Here is a 13,553-nt window from a genome sequence, read left to right as displayed (position 1 = left end):
GCCTACACGTCTCATTGATTCCTAGCTTGCAAGATTCAGAACCAACAAATAAGATTCAAATAATAAGTACAACAAAGATGCCTACACATCTCACTGATTCCCAGCTTGCAAGATTCAGAACCAACCCATTAGAGCCTTTTGATAAAGTGAATATGGGGATTAAATCCATCTTGGCTAGCCATGTCATACAATCGAAGAACTTGGCAAATGCTCTTGACTGTCACAACATCTGTAGTAGAGTATTCCTGTTTGCATAGCATGTTTGCACAGCACAAACAAGGAGACAGGAGAGCATGATTTCACATTAATAGCGGCCTCCTTGAACTCAACCTCCAGCTCCACTAGGATGAGGCCTGCCTGGAGTTCCATGATTCAATTCATGCGCCTTTTTCTGCGGTTCACCTGAAATGAAGCAAAGATTACATCATTCAGCTAGCAAGAAGTACTTGCTCTTGTGAGTTGGCAGGTTCTTCTTTAGTAGTTGCACTAAAATTGAGGAACATTAAGGTTGGCTGTCTGGCTCATGTAAGGTGCAACTATAATTTTCTTATCCTTTTGTGCAGTTCCACTAAAATAAAGTGCCATTGTGGTGACAGTGACGGCTCCATCTTGCAAAGGCTAATAAAATGTTGCACGAGATTACCAGCAGAACTTAACGGAGATTTTGGAAACTCCAATCACCATTTTGTGCAGTTCCACCAAAATTGAGAGATGTTACCCACGTGACATTTTAGTTGAACTGCACAAGACACTCACTCAAAAAAAAGTGTTTTGTGCAGTTCACCAAAAGGTCACAATAGCAACAAGGTGAAATGGATATCCCTATCTACACAAAATGATAGAAAGTAAACATTTGCTGGTCAATAAGAATATAGGAAACATATACAAAATGAAAAGAAGCATCTTAATTATGTTCATGGCAATCACGCAAGGATAGTAGAAATTTTAAAACATCAGCTATGCTTCATGGTACCAGAAGCATTACGATCAACAATGAGATTCCTCAGATATGGGATTACTTTAATGGTGGCATTGCTTGTTTACTAGACACAGTAAATCAATAGCAGCTAAAGAGTTGGTTTAAGGGCATGGGACCGTGGGGACACCAGGACACTCAGCAGCGTAAAGGAGCAACTTACTTATCATACTGGGGAAAACAGCAGGAGTGCCATTTGTAACACAGTTTAATTGCATCTTATCACTGGAGGCATTAGATTAACAATAACACTGGTTAGACATGTCCCTAAGGTAACAATGTGATCGCTTCATTTACATGCGCCCTTACAGCAAAAGGTTGGTTTACCCGCAAAAAAACCCAGCAAAAGGTTGGTATAAGGACATGCGACAGTGGACGCATCAGCACAATGTACCTACAAGGAGGCATAAAGTGGTGATGCCAAGCTTGTTCACGCTATGTGAGGGCAGCAAACCTAATCCTGGAGAACTTTTACTATGTGAGGGCAGCAAATCTAATCCTGGAGGCCTTTTACTATGTGAGGGCAGCAAATCTAATCCTGAGACCTTTTACTATGTGAGGGCAGCAAATCTAATCCTGAGACCTTTTACTATGTGAGGGCAGCAAATCTAATCCTAAGACCTTTTACTATGTGAGGGCAGCAAATCTAATCCTGGAGACCTTTTACTATGTGATGGCAGCAAATCTAATCCTGGACATACTCTGTTGACTTGTCCACCAGCCGCCACTTTCTATCCTTTTTTCAACCAATAATAGATCTATTCCTTATCCACTTTGTACTGCGTTTTCCCATTATTTCCCTTTTCAACCAAGAGACCGGTTGGGTATCCGGTCTCTACTACTTTCACCATATTATTTCCTCTTTGAATCAAGTCCTAGATTCATGCTACAACTTTCCCCCCTTTCTTCGTTGTTTGAACAAAGACCTAGATTCGAATGCATGAAGTAGCTTTACCTCTAATAATACTAAAAATTTAGGTGGCGTTGGAAGAGCTGATGGGAGTAGAAAAAGATGCACATACAGACACGTGGGGAGCTGGGGTAGTAGAGCAAGGCCGCTTTCGAAGAACTTATATCTGAGGGTCGCCGGGATGTCGGCGGCGGCAGGTCAGATCTGCGGACAGTACAACAGGGAGGAAGAAGGGTCGGAGGACCTCCCGAGCCGACGCTGTGTCGGAGAGAACATCACGGGCAGAGGATCGGGCCCCTCCGACAGCTGTGGGTTTCCTCCCTCGGCGACGATGACCGCGTGAACGATGCACCTTTTAGTCCTCTACACACACCGACCGAAGGGATCCGGCCGGATCTGTGACCAGCGGTGAGCAGAGAGAAAATGTCGCTACCGCTGTCTTGTTTATATCTGGAGAGGATGAGAGAATGAAGAGAGCAACCCTAGTATAGCGAGCGCTCAGGCCCCTCCGTCCATATATAGTGGAGTGATTATCTTTTTTCTCTCCACAACAAGTGTTTCAATTTGTGTACGTGGCATTAAAGAAAAGAAACTCTCTATTTAAGGTGACTACTCTACGACTCCTACTTACTACTACTACAGTACTACCTATGTCCTGGTTTATAGGTCCCTTTTATAGTTTGTGCCAAATTTTGACTAAAGATTTAACTAACAAAATGTTAATGCATGTCAAGAAAAATTATCTCGTTGGATTCGTATTTGAACATAGTTTTGAAAAATATAATGTTTGGTGACATGCGTGAACATTTTCTTAGTTTAATCTATGGTTAAAATTTGGCATGAAATACAATGGGGACCAATAAACCCGGACAGAGGTAGTATTGTTCACTTGTGCTCCCTGCCCCTCCATTCATTGAACAACCCCACGGGTGAATAAACATACAGTAAGTATTGTATTTATATAGAACGAACAAGCTCGAACTATTTTCGCGTAGTTAAAAGTTGAGGGCGGGGCTTTTCCTGGACAGTACGCGCGGCAGTTTTCGGGTAGGCGGTTTGACAGAGAGGCGAGGAGGGTGAGCGAGTGGGGCTGTGCGATTTGACGGTGCGTTACTACTGGAAAGACTTGTGATATGACCACTCACTATAGTCATGAATTACTGGCGCTCCGCCCGAGGTGATGCCCCACTTCCGTTCCGCGCTCTAATCTGGTGCATGACACGTCGACCCGGATGCTGGATCTCCCACATGTCGGAGTAGTAAGAAGGAGCAAAGAATGATGCGGTATATACTAGTACTATACTACTCCCTCCGTTCCTAAATATAAGTCTTTGGAGAGATTTCACTATGGACCACATACGGAGAAAAATGAGTGAATCTACACATAAAATGCATCTATATACATCCGTATGTGGTCCACAGTGAAATATCTACGAAGACATGTATTTAGGAACGGAGGGAGTACTACTCAGGTCGGAGGAGTGCGAACCACGGCAGCCTAGTGAACCAGCCGTGCGAACCACAGTAGCCCAGTGAACCAGTAGTAGAAAACAATAATGTGGTGATATGGCCATAAAAAACAATGTGCTATGGTCCACACTATAGCATGTACAGTAACACTCCTCTTTGTTTGGATCCCTGAGTTAGAGCTAGTTTGGGTTGAAATAGCCTCAAATTATCGAAAGAAGAGGGGTTAGTTTGAGCTAGTTTGCTCTAACCCAGCTTAAAAAACTAGCCCGGTGGAGAGGTTCTAATTGGGTTAGTTATCCTGGGCCCACTAAAAGAGAACTAAAAAAATCTCACCTGCCCGCACCAGATCGCCCCCTCCCTCTCGCACGACTCCTCTCTGTTCCCCATAGGGCCGCCCGCCCAAGCGCCGCTCCCCCTCTCTCTCCTCCGGCCGCCCTCTCCTTTCGGCCTCCGCCGGCCTACTCCGGCCACCCTCTCCCTCTGACCTTCGAAGGTCGCCCCGCTCCCCCTTCACTAGTCGTTTTCTCCCTCTGTCATGCGCGGTGGCGACGCATCTACCAGGGAGGTCGCGAGAGGGGTGAGTTTGTTCGTTCCTTCTCTTTCTCACGGCCATATCATTGATCTTGCTTGCTCTAGCGCTAATTCTGATTTGGTAAAGTAGATCCTGATCAAACTTGCTATAGATTTGTGGTGCACGCATGGAATTGTTTGATGCTGCTTGAGGAGGTAATAAATCTTTCTAGAGGCCCAAAGATTCAGGTCACCTTTCTAGGTATTTCAATTTCAGGCTTGAATTATTTGTAGAGGCCCAAAGATTCAGTTCACCTTTCTTGGTATTTCAATTTCAGGCTTGCATTGTTTCTAGAGGTCCAAAGATTTAGTTCACCTTTCTAGGTATTTGAGTTTCAGGCTTGCATTATTTCTAGAGGCCCAAAGATTCAGTTCACCTTTCTAGGTATTTCATTTTCAGGCTTGCATTATTTCTAGAGGCCCAAAGATTCAGTTCACCTTTCTAGGTATTTTAGTTTCAGGCTTGCATTATTTCTAGAGGCCCAAAGATTCAGTTCACCTTTCTAGGTATTTAAGTTTCAGGCTTGCATTATTTCTAGAGGCCCAAAGATTCAGTTCACCTTTCTAGGTATTTCAGTTTCAGGCTTGCATTATTTCTAGATGCCCAAAGATTCAATTCACCTTTCTAGGTATTTTAGTTACAGGCTTGCATTATTTATAGAAGTCCAAAGATTAAGTTCCCAGTCGGCGGCAAGCGGCCCTGCTACCCATGCTGGTGTTGACCTCAACTCGCAAGGGCCGGCGTCGGAGGGGTTCCCGGGGCTTGGGCTCTACAAAGCCTTCCTCCAGAGCGATGATGGCGAGCTCCTCCCTCGGTGCGTGAGGGGCTCCGGGCTCCCTCCCTATCGTGAACAACTTCCGTGATGAGTTAGCTCATTCTTTGTTTCATGAAGTGTTTTTTTATTTTGTGAAGCTTGATTGACGACTTGTATGTTTAAGTGGGATATCTCATTTGTATGGACAAAGTAAAAATTATCATGTTTTGCATGCTTGATTGTATAGATGGTTCGTTTATGTCAATTGTGAGCGGGAGGAGGCCACAGAAGAGCCGACCACACCAAGAGGGTGCTTGGATCCAAGGGACTTATTTTAGTCTGACTAAAAATAGGGTCCAAAGTAGTCAAATGATTGAGATAGAGCATTTATGGTCAATCTAACCCTGCCATCCATACACCTCTTTGGTTTAGAGTTAGTTCAGGGTTAGAATCTAACTCTAACCTCTAACTGAGTTAGAGTTCTCCCCGTCTCGGTTCATCACCATCATACTTTCCCCATTCCTGTGTTTTTAGTATCCTGCGAATCATAGATGCCCTTTTTTTCGGGAAAAATCAAAGAGGCCCTTAGACTGGTTTAGGTCCGGTCATTTTTTATAAACATGTTATGTCCAAAATTTAATGAACGTGCTCAGGTTTCCACGAAAATAATCCGGTTTCATGTAGTAATTCATTGATTTATTTATTCTTCTGCGGGGGGTTTGCATGTAATTCATGAGGTCTGAAATGTAAAGTACCCCGACATATGCTCCGAGTTGTGCATGCACTACAACCCAGATGCTCTATGTTCCACATGTCGGCGAATGGGAGCACGTGGAAATAGCCTAGGAGTACATATAGGAGGATAAGTGCGTGAAAAATATGTACTGTGAAGCGTAGCCGCGGTTCGAAAAGTAGACCTAAAGTGATGACAGCTATAGGTCGCACGCACCCAACTAGTGGTACTAGACATACGACTAATTTTTCCCTCAAAAAAAAGAGGCACGAGTGCTCAGTACTCCTATTCTATAAACATGAGTCCCATCTGACAACAGCATCCGTGCTACAGCTAGCCCTCCTCCCTCGTTTCTCTCTTCTACTCTCTAAGAGCATGGTTAATAATATAGCCAGCTGCTGGCTATATGATGTTGCCATGTCACATATAGTCAAGTTTATAGCCCACAAGTACAATAGTAGATATAAATATGCACATATAGCCATAATTCGTCGACCTGCATTTATTTACTTGCTCTAATATTTAGAAAGACCTATATTTGGAAACGGAGGGAGTACTATACTAATAAAACATTAAGGCCACGAGGCAATGCAGTGCTGGTTACAGGAGGCAAGAAGAAGAGATGCATCCATCGACGATGTCCACCTCCTCGACTCAGGGCGCCGGCCCATCGAACGACGCCTAAGTAGCAGCGGCTTTCGTGGCCAGGTCGACGTGCTTCTGAACAATGGCGTCCAAAGATTCCAGCCACTGGAAGAAGGCCAACGTCTTTCTGTCCTCGCTTGCCTTGTAGTGGCCTATGTAGACGATTTCCTCGTAGACGTGGATGTGCAGGTCGACGGTTTCTTGCATGGCGAGGCGCTGCGCGGTGAGCGCGGCCTCGAGGTGCACATTCTTCGTCGCGATCTCCGGCACCTGCAGGGCCACTAGGGCTTGAAAGAGTTCGTCACCATGTAGGCCGATGAGGGTGGCAGGCAATGAGGAGCCTGGGTGCGCGGGCTGGAGCAGTACGGCAAGGTCGTCCGTGCGCTTCTTGACGGCGGTGAACTTGCGGATGGAGTTGACCATCATGTCGTCCATGCGAGAGGCGAAGCCGGCGTCGGCGAGGGCTACGATGCCTGTGGTCGCCAGCACCATCTAGAAACGCTGCATGGTGCGCGGCCGCAGGCCGGCGCCTTGGAAGATTTGGCACAGCCGACTGCCACTCGCGTCCATCGCCTCCATAGGTGCTTGTGGCTTCTAGTCACTTGGTCTTGGATTGGAGTGAGCAGTGTTGCGCAGAGACTTGGGAGTAGATGGATTGGAGTGGTGGGGCGCCTTTATTATATGAGAGTCCAAACTCTGTTGCATTCACATCATGCTGGCTCTAGTCTGCTTCTCCAATTAATTCCCTCTGCATGTAATTGAGGATGCATCATTGACCGTTCAACGTCTCGGGAACCGCTACCCTCTTCCTCCTTGGCATTCTAGCACCTATGGACCCGTCGACGACGAGGTGCCTATGGTGACTTCGTAAATTTCAAGATGATACTTAGTGCCGTGCGTGTGTGCGTTCATAGGGGTGAGTGTATGCGCGTGTATATGAGCGCTTGCGTCTGTACTATGTCAAAAAAACAACAACGTAAATGCGTATCAAAAAGAGACTAGTCAGTATACTCAATATTGTGCACCTCGGAGAGGAAAACGATAGAACTAGTACGTATTTATTTACGATGCAGATTCACTCATTTTGCTCCATATGTACTCCGTATCGGTGTTGTCTAGTCACTTGTTGAAATCTCTAGAAGGGCAAATACTCCTTTCTGGTTTATAGGGCTATACTAGCAAGTAGTTATACGTACTAATACAATAGTGGGCTCACATAGCAATTTTGTCTCATGCAAGAGCCTGGCTATATGCATGCTCCAATGTTCGCAACTGCAACGTTCGGTTTGAGCTTGGCTCTTCGCCTCTTCGAGAAGACGAACAATGATGTTACTACTACTGCTTCTAAAGTGTCGAATCCACTGCTGCATGTCCGTCCACCGCCAGCAGGATGGATAGCTTGTTGTAGAAGTACTACTAAGCAAAAGCCTGTCCTCATTTGCGAGCAACAGTGCGCATGGGCGAGGGAGAAGGCGTGTAGTAAAATCAAGCTTCTCCTCGTTCTACGAGTTCACGCGACACATCATAGCACTGGCCCCACAAGCTTGCCTCTAAACTTGGCTGAAAGACCTGCAGTGTACAATATATTTGCTGCAACCTCTAACATTTACCCACCACAAATTAATATATATGTCGCCGTATGCATCATTCTGATGCAGAGGCCGGGGAGTCCCCCCTTTTCAAAAAAAACAAATTAAAATATATATATTCCTGTCTTGACCAGATGAGCATGCAAACTACAATCACCAGGGTGACAGGTAGGGCCAGAAGACTATTTTAATATTAAAAAAACCTTCGAGACGGCCACATAGCATGGAGCCGACCCCAACGATTTTAAGCTTACATGCACGGTACACGCTATGTAGACTACTCTACACATGAAACTACTACGCGAGCGTCCGGGCTGCGCTTGGCTCTTCGCCTCTTCGGGAAGTCGAACAATGATGGTGTACTACTGCACTGGAGGAGTACTACAGTATGCTTCTGGCCATCTGACACCGATTGAACTGCTGCATGTCCACCGCATGCGGGAGGGAGAGCGTGTAGAGAAAGCTTCTCCTAGTCTTGCCAGCCACCACACTCATGGGCAAGGGAGGGACGCTCCTGTCTTTGCGTGTATGACAGGTGGGCCCGACAGGTGTGTGGCCAACCTGTCATACAGCCAAAGGCAGGTGCAGTTAAGTCTGTGAGGGAGAGGATAATCAAACTTCTCGTTGATGTACGAGTCGACGCGACACATCAAAGCACTGCACTCGATATATTTCAATAATTTAGGGTTACCGATGCATTAATTATAACGCATGCATGCATGCCATGACTCTCCTTTTGATACTTGCATGTGTTGATTTAAGGCACCTTGAAGTAGTACTCCCTCCGATTCCTTTTACTTTGCGTATAACTTTTTCTTGTTTTTCTCAGATTAGTCTATGCGTCCGCGTTGGTTTCCATCTGTGCCCCCGCTCGATTAGTTCTGCCCCCATTAATCGCGCCAGTTTCCAAAGCAGAAAATGGCTACAGGCAAACGCGTGCAGCGCCGGATGCGGCTTGACCACCTGGGGAATCCAACTCAAGCGAAAAGGAAGGAGGACCAGCCAACCATTGCATGCACATTTATTGTCGATATTTATGCAGCTTACTCATGCGCAGGGGCAAATTTGTCCAGAAAACTCAAACTACTGCCTTCCTTGGTATGCAGGAGGACAGTTATGCGCAGAGTATAAAATATGTGACGGTAAAGCTTTGTAATACCCTGGCCCAAGCGAGAGATGGTTGTCCACGAGGAGGGCGAGATCATGCAGACGGAACAGGAACCGATGAGGGAGCTCACTAAGGTCTCGATGGACCTCACCATGCTCCACTGCCCCTTGTGCCTCCGCCCCTTGACGCCTCCAGTGTATGAGGTTCGAATACACCTCGTCCATTCGGCTGATTGAGCAAGGTGCAGGTTTCTTGATTGATGTGCTATTCAATCGATTTCTGCAGTGCAAGGGAGGGCACCTGGCATGCGCGGACTGCCATGTCGAGCACCCCGGGAACAAGCGGCAGTGCCAGAAGTGCAAGCGCGGCGGTGGCTTCGACGTGCGGAACACGGCGGTGGACGCCGTTGTTTCGTCGCCGAGGGTGGAGTGCCCGCACGAAGGCTGTGGGCCCTACGTCACTTACCACAAGCTCGCCGATCACCAGAGCGTGTGTCCGCTCGCACCCTGCAAATGCCCCGTGCCCATCTGCAGTTACGAAGGCCCGCCGCCGGCGCTCTACCACCACATCAGCAACTTGCATCCCATGCCCGTGCACAGGATCCAGTACGGCAAGATGCTCCAGCTGCAAGTGCCACTGTCGGAGCCACGTCTCTTGATGTTCGCGGAGGTGGACCACCGTGCGTTTTTCTTGGTCGGCGGCATGCTCGACATCAGCGCTCCTATCACCGTGTCGGTCGTCTGCATCAGAGCGGGGGCGTCCCCACTGCCGCACTACTGGGCCAAGCTGTGGGCGAACTGCCCGCCGGGGGAGCCCAAAGGCACGACAGACGCCGTCGAGGTGGAAATGGAGGTGACAAGAAGCAAGGATCCCATCGACATCGATGTGCAGGAGATGACCTTCTTGACAGTTCCGCCCAAGCTGCTGGCCGGGGCTGAGCTTGTGTCCCTCCACATTCAGATTGACAAGCTCACGTCCTAAATGTTTAGACAGTGCCTTCTGTTTATCTTAGTAATATGCTAATATAGGGATTACCTTGGTCTACTTTAGCTTAAGAAATGGTGGGTTTTGGTGGCGATGCAGCAATTACTTCGACATCAAATCAGTAATTTCCAACAGTCGAACGGATATTTTGTGTCTGTTGGATATAAAGTTCCTTTGGCTAAGAAGTACTACTTGTCATCAAAATGGATAAAAGGAGATGTATGTAGACATATTTTAGTTCTAGATACGTCCCTTTTTATCCATTTTGATGACAAGCACTCCCTCCGTTCCACAATACATGCCTTCCATTTGTCAAAATATAGATGTATCTAGACATGTTTTAGTATTTAGGTACATCCATGATAGAGCCAATCGGATGGTTGAGAACACTACAATTCGTAGCTACAGATGCGTGTGTGACTCCCAGATGCAGAGGCCGGGGGTCATCATCCTCCTTTTCAAGAAAAAACAGACTCGTGTGTGAGAGGACGAGTGTGTGTGTGCACCTCTTCTCTTCGTGTATAATGTACTACTAAACTCAGAGTACAAGTTTTTGTGGGTGGCACGATGGTGCGTGCGAGAAGTCCCGAGAGATAGGTTTAATGCGTCTGAAAAAAGGACTAGCCTAGAGCTCGCCACGCGGGTATTTATAAATTTTGAGCTTGCGTCTCGTCACATTCCAAATTACTCCATGCTATATTGCAGACCTGTTCACACCGATCACAACCTAAACGGTTTCCCACTTAGGAGCGTATTAGTACCACGCTATATTGAATTCCAAACCTGTTCACACCGATCACAACTTAAATGGTTTCCCACTTAGGAGCGTATTAGTACTCGGTTATAAATACTAGTATGCCAAGATGACTGCACATTCTCCTCAACTCCTCATCCACAAAAACAAATAAGTCATTCAGCATCCTTCCCTTGCATCTGCCATGGCCAGCGTGAGTTCTGGGTCGAGAGATTGCCAGCAGGGAGAGGCGAACATGGAAGCGGAAGCACGAGAGATGTCCCGCCTTGCTGCAAGAGCAGCCGACATGTCCCGCCACGCGGAGGTTGCAGCACAGAGGTCCCGCCGTGCCGCTGAAGTAGCATGGAGGTCCCGCCGCACCGTTGATGCAGCAGACTGGTCCGGCCACACCGCGGAAGCAGCTGAGATGTCCCGCCGCGCCACGAATGCAGCAGAGATGTCCAGCCGCGCCGCGGCGGCCTCGGAAAATTTCTCACGGGCAGGCGACGACTGTTACAGGCGCATGCATGCGATCGTCCATAGCCAGATGGATCAGATCTCCGGCTTGGTGAGGTTGCAGGACGACGTGAAAGCCTCGTTTGAACAGGCTACCGGCGTCATCCGGTAACTAAGGGAGGGCAATGAGAGGCTCTGAGCCGAGCGCGACATGCCGAGGGAGAAGATCGTCCGAAGTGCAGACCAACAGGAGGTGACTAGTGCCTTGTTGAAGAGGACCGGCGTCATCGTCAAGAAACTTATGGACGAGAATGACATGCTCCGCAACAAGCGCCAAAGGCTGGTGGAGGAATCTGTGGATGTTCTCAAGCAGCATCTTGAGGACATGAAAGAGCTCATCGCCGCTCGCCACGGAGACTAGTTCCCGCGGCCTGCAGCAACGCATCAAGAAAGTAGAGATCAGCGAGCCAGATCCTTGTCTTCCTTCTTCTTTTGCCCTTGTGTATTTCGGGCGTAGCCGCATGTGGCTTTTTTAATTATCTTTCTAATTATGTAAGACAATTAATCGTCCTTATCTTTCTGTGGAAGAGCAATGTTGCAAGGCTGGAATGATGTTGCTGTGGCGACCCTGGCGTTGCTGTTCTTCTAGTTGCTGCTGGGCTTCCTTCAGTTTCCTGGTTTATTTTGATGTAATAATCAGTTTAGGATGTGGATTGTGTCGTCGGTTGTGAAATGTTGGGTTCTAGCATGGATGTTTGTCCTTTGTTGGCCTCTTGGGATGTTGCGATGTCAATCTGGTGCTCCCTCCGTCTCATAATGTAAGACGTTTTTTGACACTATACTAGTGTCAAAAAGCGTCTTATATTATGGGACGGAGGGAGTAGCTTTTAGTCCATCGTGTTAGGCTGGAGTTGTGCTGAACTTCTTGTGAATTGTGGTGGTTTTCAGTAATGAAAATCGGAAGGGGCAAGCCCTTCTTTGATAAAAAAAATTGTCCTTATATATTCATCAGTCTTGCTACAAGTCGCAGTAGATGCTATATAGGTCCGTCGGATCTTACATCAAGATCCGTGATGTCAGATTTTCTTTTTTCTCTCTTAAATCTCAGTCGAGTGAGACATAGCCACGACATTAAACAGAGGCTCGGGTGCCATTAATGGAGACCTTGGGAGAGAGGTGGACGGCAGATGGAGGACAAAGGGCTCTCCTCCTGATAAGCACGCGCAGGGGTCTGATCGCACACCTCTCGTACTCAAATAGCTACCCGGCATGGCGCCTCCTAGCTAATAAAAAATGGGGACGCGTGGCGGCACGTAAATGGTACTAGTAAGTAGAACGCCCATGGTTTCAATAATACTTGTGTTTCCGATTGTAACGTGACAACACTTGTTCCAAAATGACATTGTTGATTGATAATGTGTGCGCCTTCGCAAATCGGACTGCAAATTTACCACAGCATGTTGGTGCCATGTCATGGCACCAAGCCAAGTTTCATTATTTTCATGCGTGTTTTGGATTTACAGGAATTAAAAAACTAAGTTTCTCAATGTTTCCAACCCAGCCACGACGCCCAGAATTTTGAATTTCATTCCCATTTCTTGCATGGAACCTAGAAATTTACCCGAGGACACACATGTGATTTTTCAACCAACTTTGGTGCACTGGAACATGTTCTTGTATTTCAAATTTGAATTATGCACACAAAGGTGACACATTCCCTCCCAGAACCACGAGCCTTCTTGAGAGAAGCTCCGATTTGCAAGAAGCTTATACCAAAATTTGTTCCTATTCGGCCAATTTTTTTTACCACAGCATGGTACTACCATGACATGACACCATGCCAAGTTTCATGATTTTAAAACCAAGTTTCTCAATGTTCTTGACCGAGCCACGATGCCCAGATGTTTGAATCTTATTCTCATTTTTTGCATGGGAGTAGAAATTCACCCGAGGACACAAATGTGCTTTTCAACCAACTTTGGTGCACGGGAGCACGTGCTTGTAGTTCAAATTTGAATTATCCACATTAAATGACCAAAAACTCAATTAATGTGTAAATAAGGCCAAACGAAGCCGGAATAATTCCAAAATTTAACAGGGCACTCATGTAGTTCTATGTTGCCTTTGTAAATAAACTCAAGGGGGACAACGTATATCGTTTCGCACTCAAAGGTGACACGTTCCCTCTCAGAACCACGAGCCTTCTTGAGAGAAGCTTCGGTTTGCAAGAAGCTTATACCAAAATCTGTTCCTATTCGGCCATTTTTTTACCATAACATGGTAGTACCATGACATGACATCCATGCCAAGTTTCATGATTTTCAGACATGTTTTGGATTTACAAGAATTTTAAAACCAAGTTTCTCAATGTTCTCGGCCGAGCCATGATGCCCAGATTTTTTAATTTTATTCTCATTTCTTGCATGGGACCTAGAAATTCACCCGAGGACACAAATGTGATTTTTCAACCAACTTTGGTGCACGAGAGCATGTGCTTGTAGTTCAAATTTGACTTATGCACATTAAATGACCAGAAACTCAACTAATGTATAAAAAACGACAAACAAACCCGGAATAATTCCAAAATTTAACATGGCACTAATGTAGTTCTGTGCTGCCTTTGT

The sequence above is a fragment of the Triticum dicoccoides genome, chromosome 7B (assembly GCF_002162155.2).
Source record: "Triticum dicoccoides isolate Atlit2015 ecotype Zavitan chromosome 7B, WEW_v2.0, whole genome shotgun sequence".
Lineage (NCBI taxonomy): Eukaryota > Viridiplantae > Streptophyta > Magnoliopsida > Poales > Poaceae > Triticum > Triticum dicoccoides.
This window is presented reverse-complemented; position numbering follows the sequence as displayed.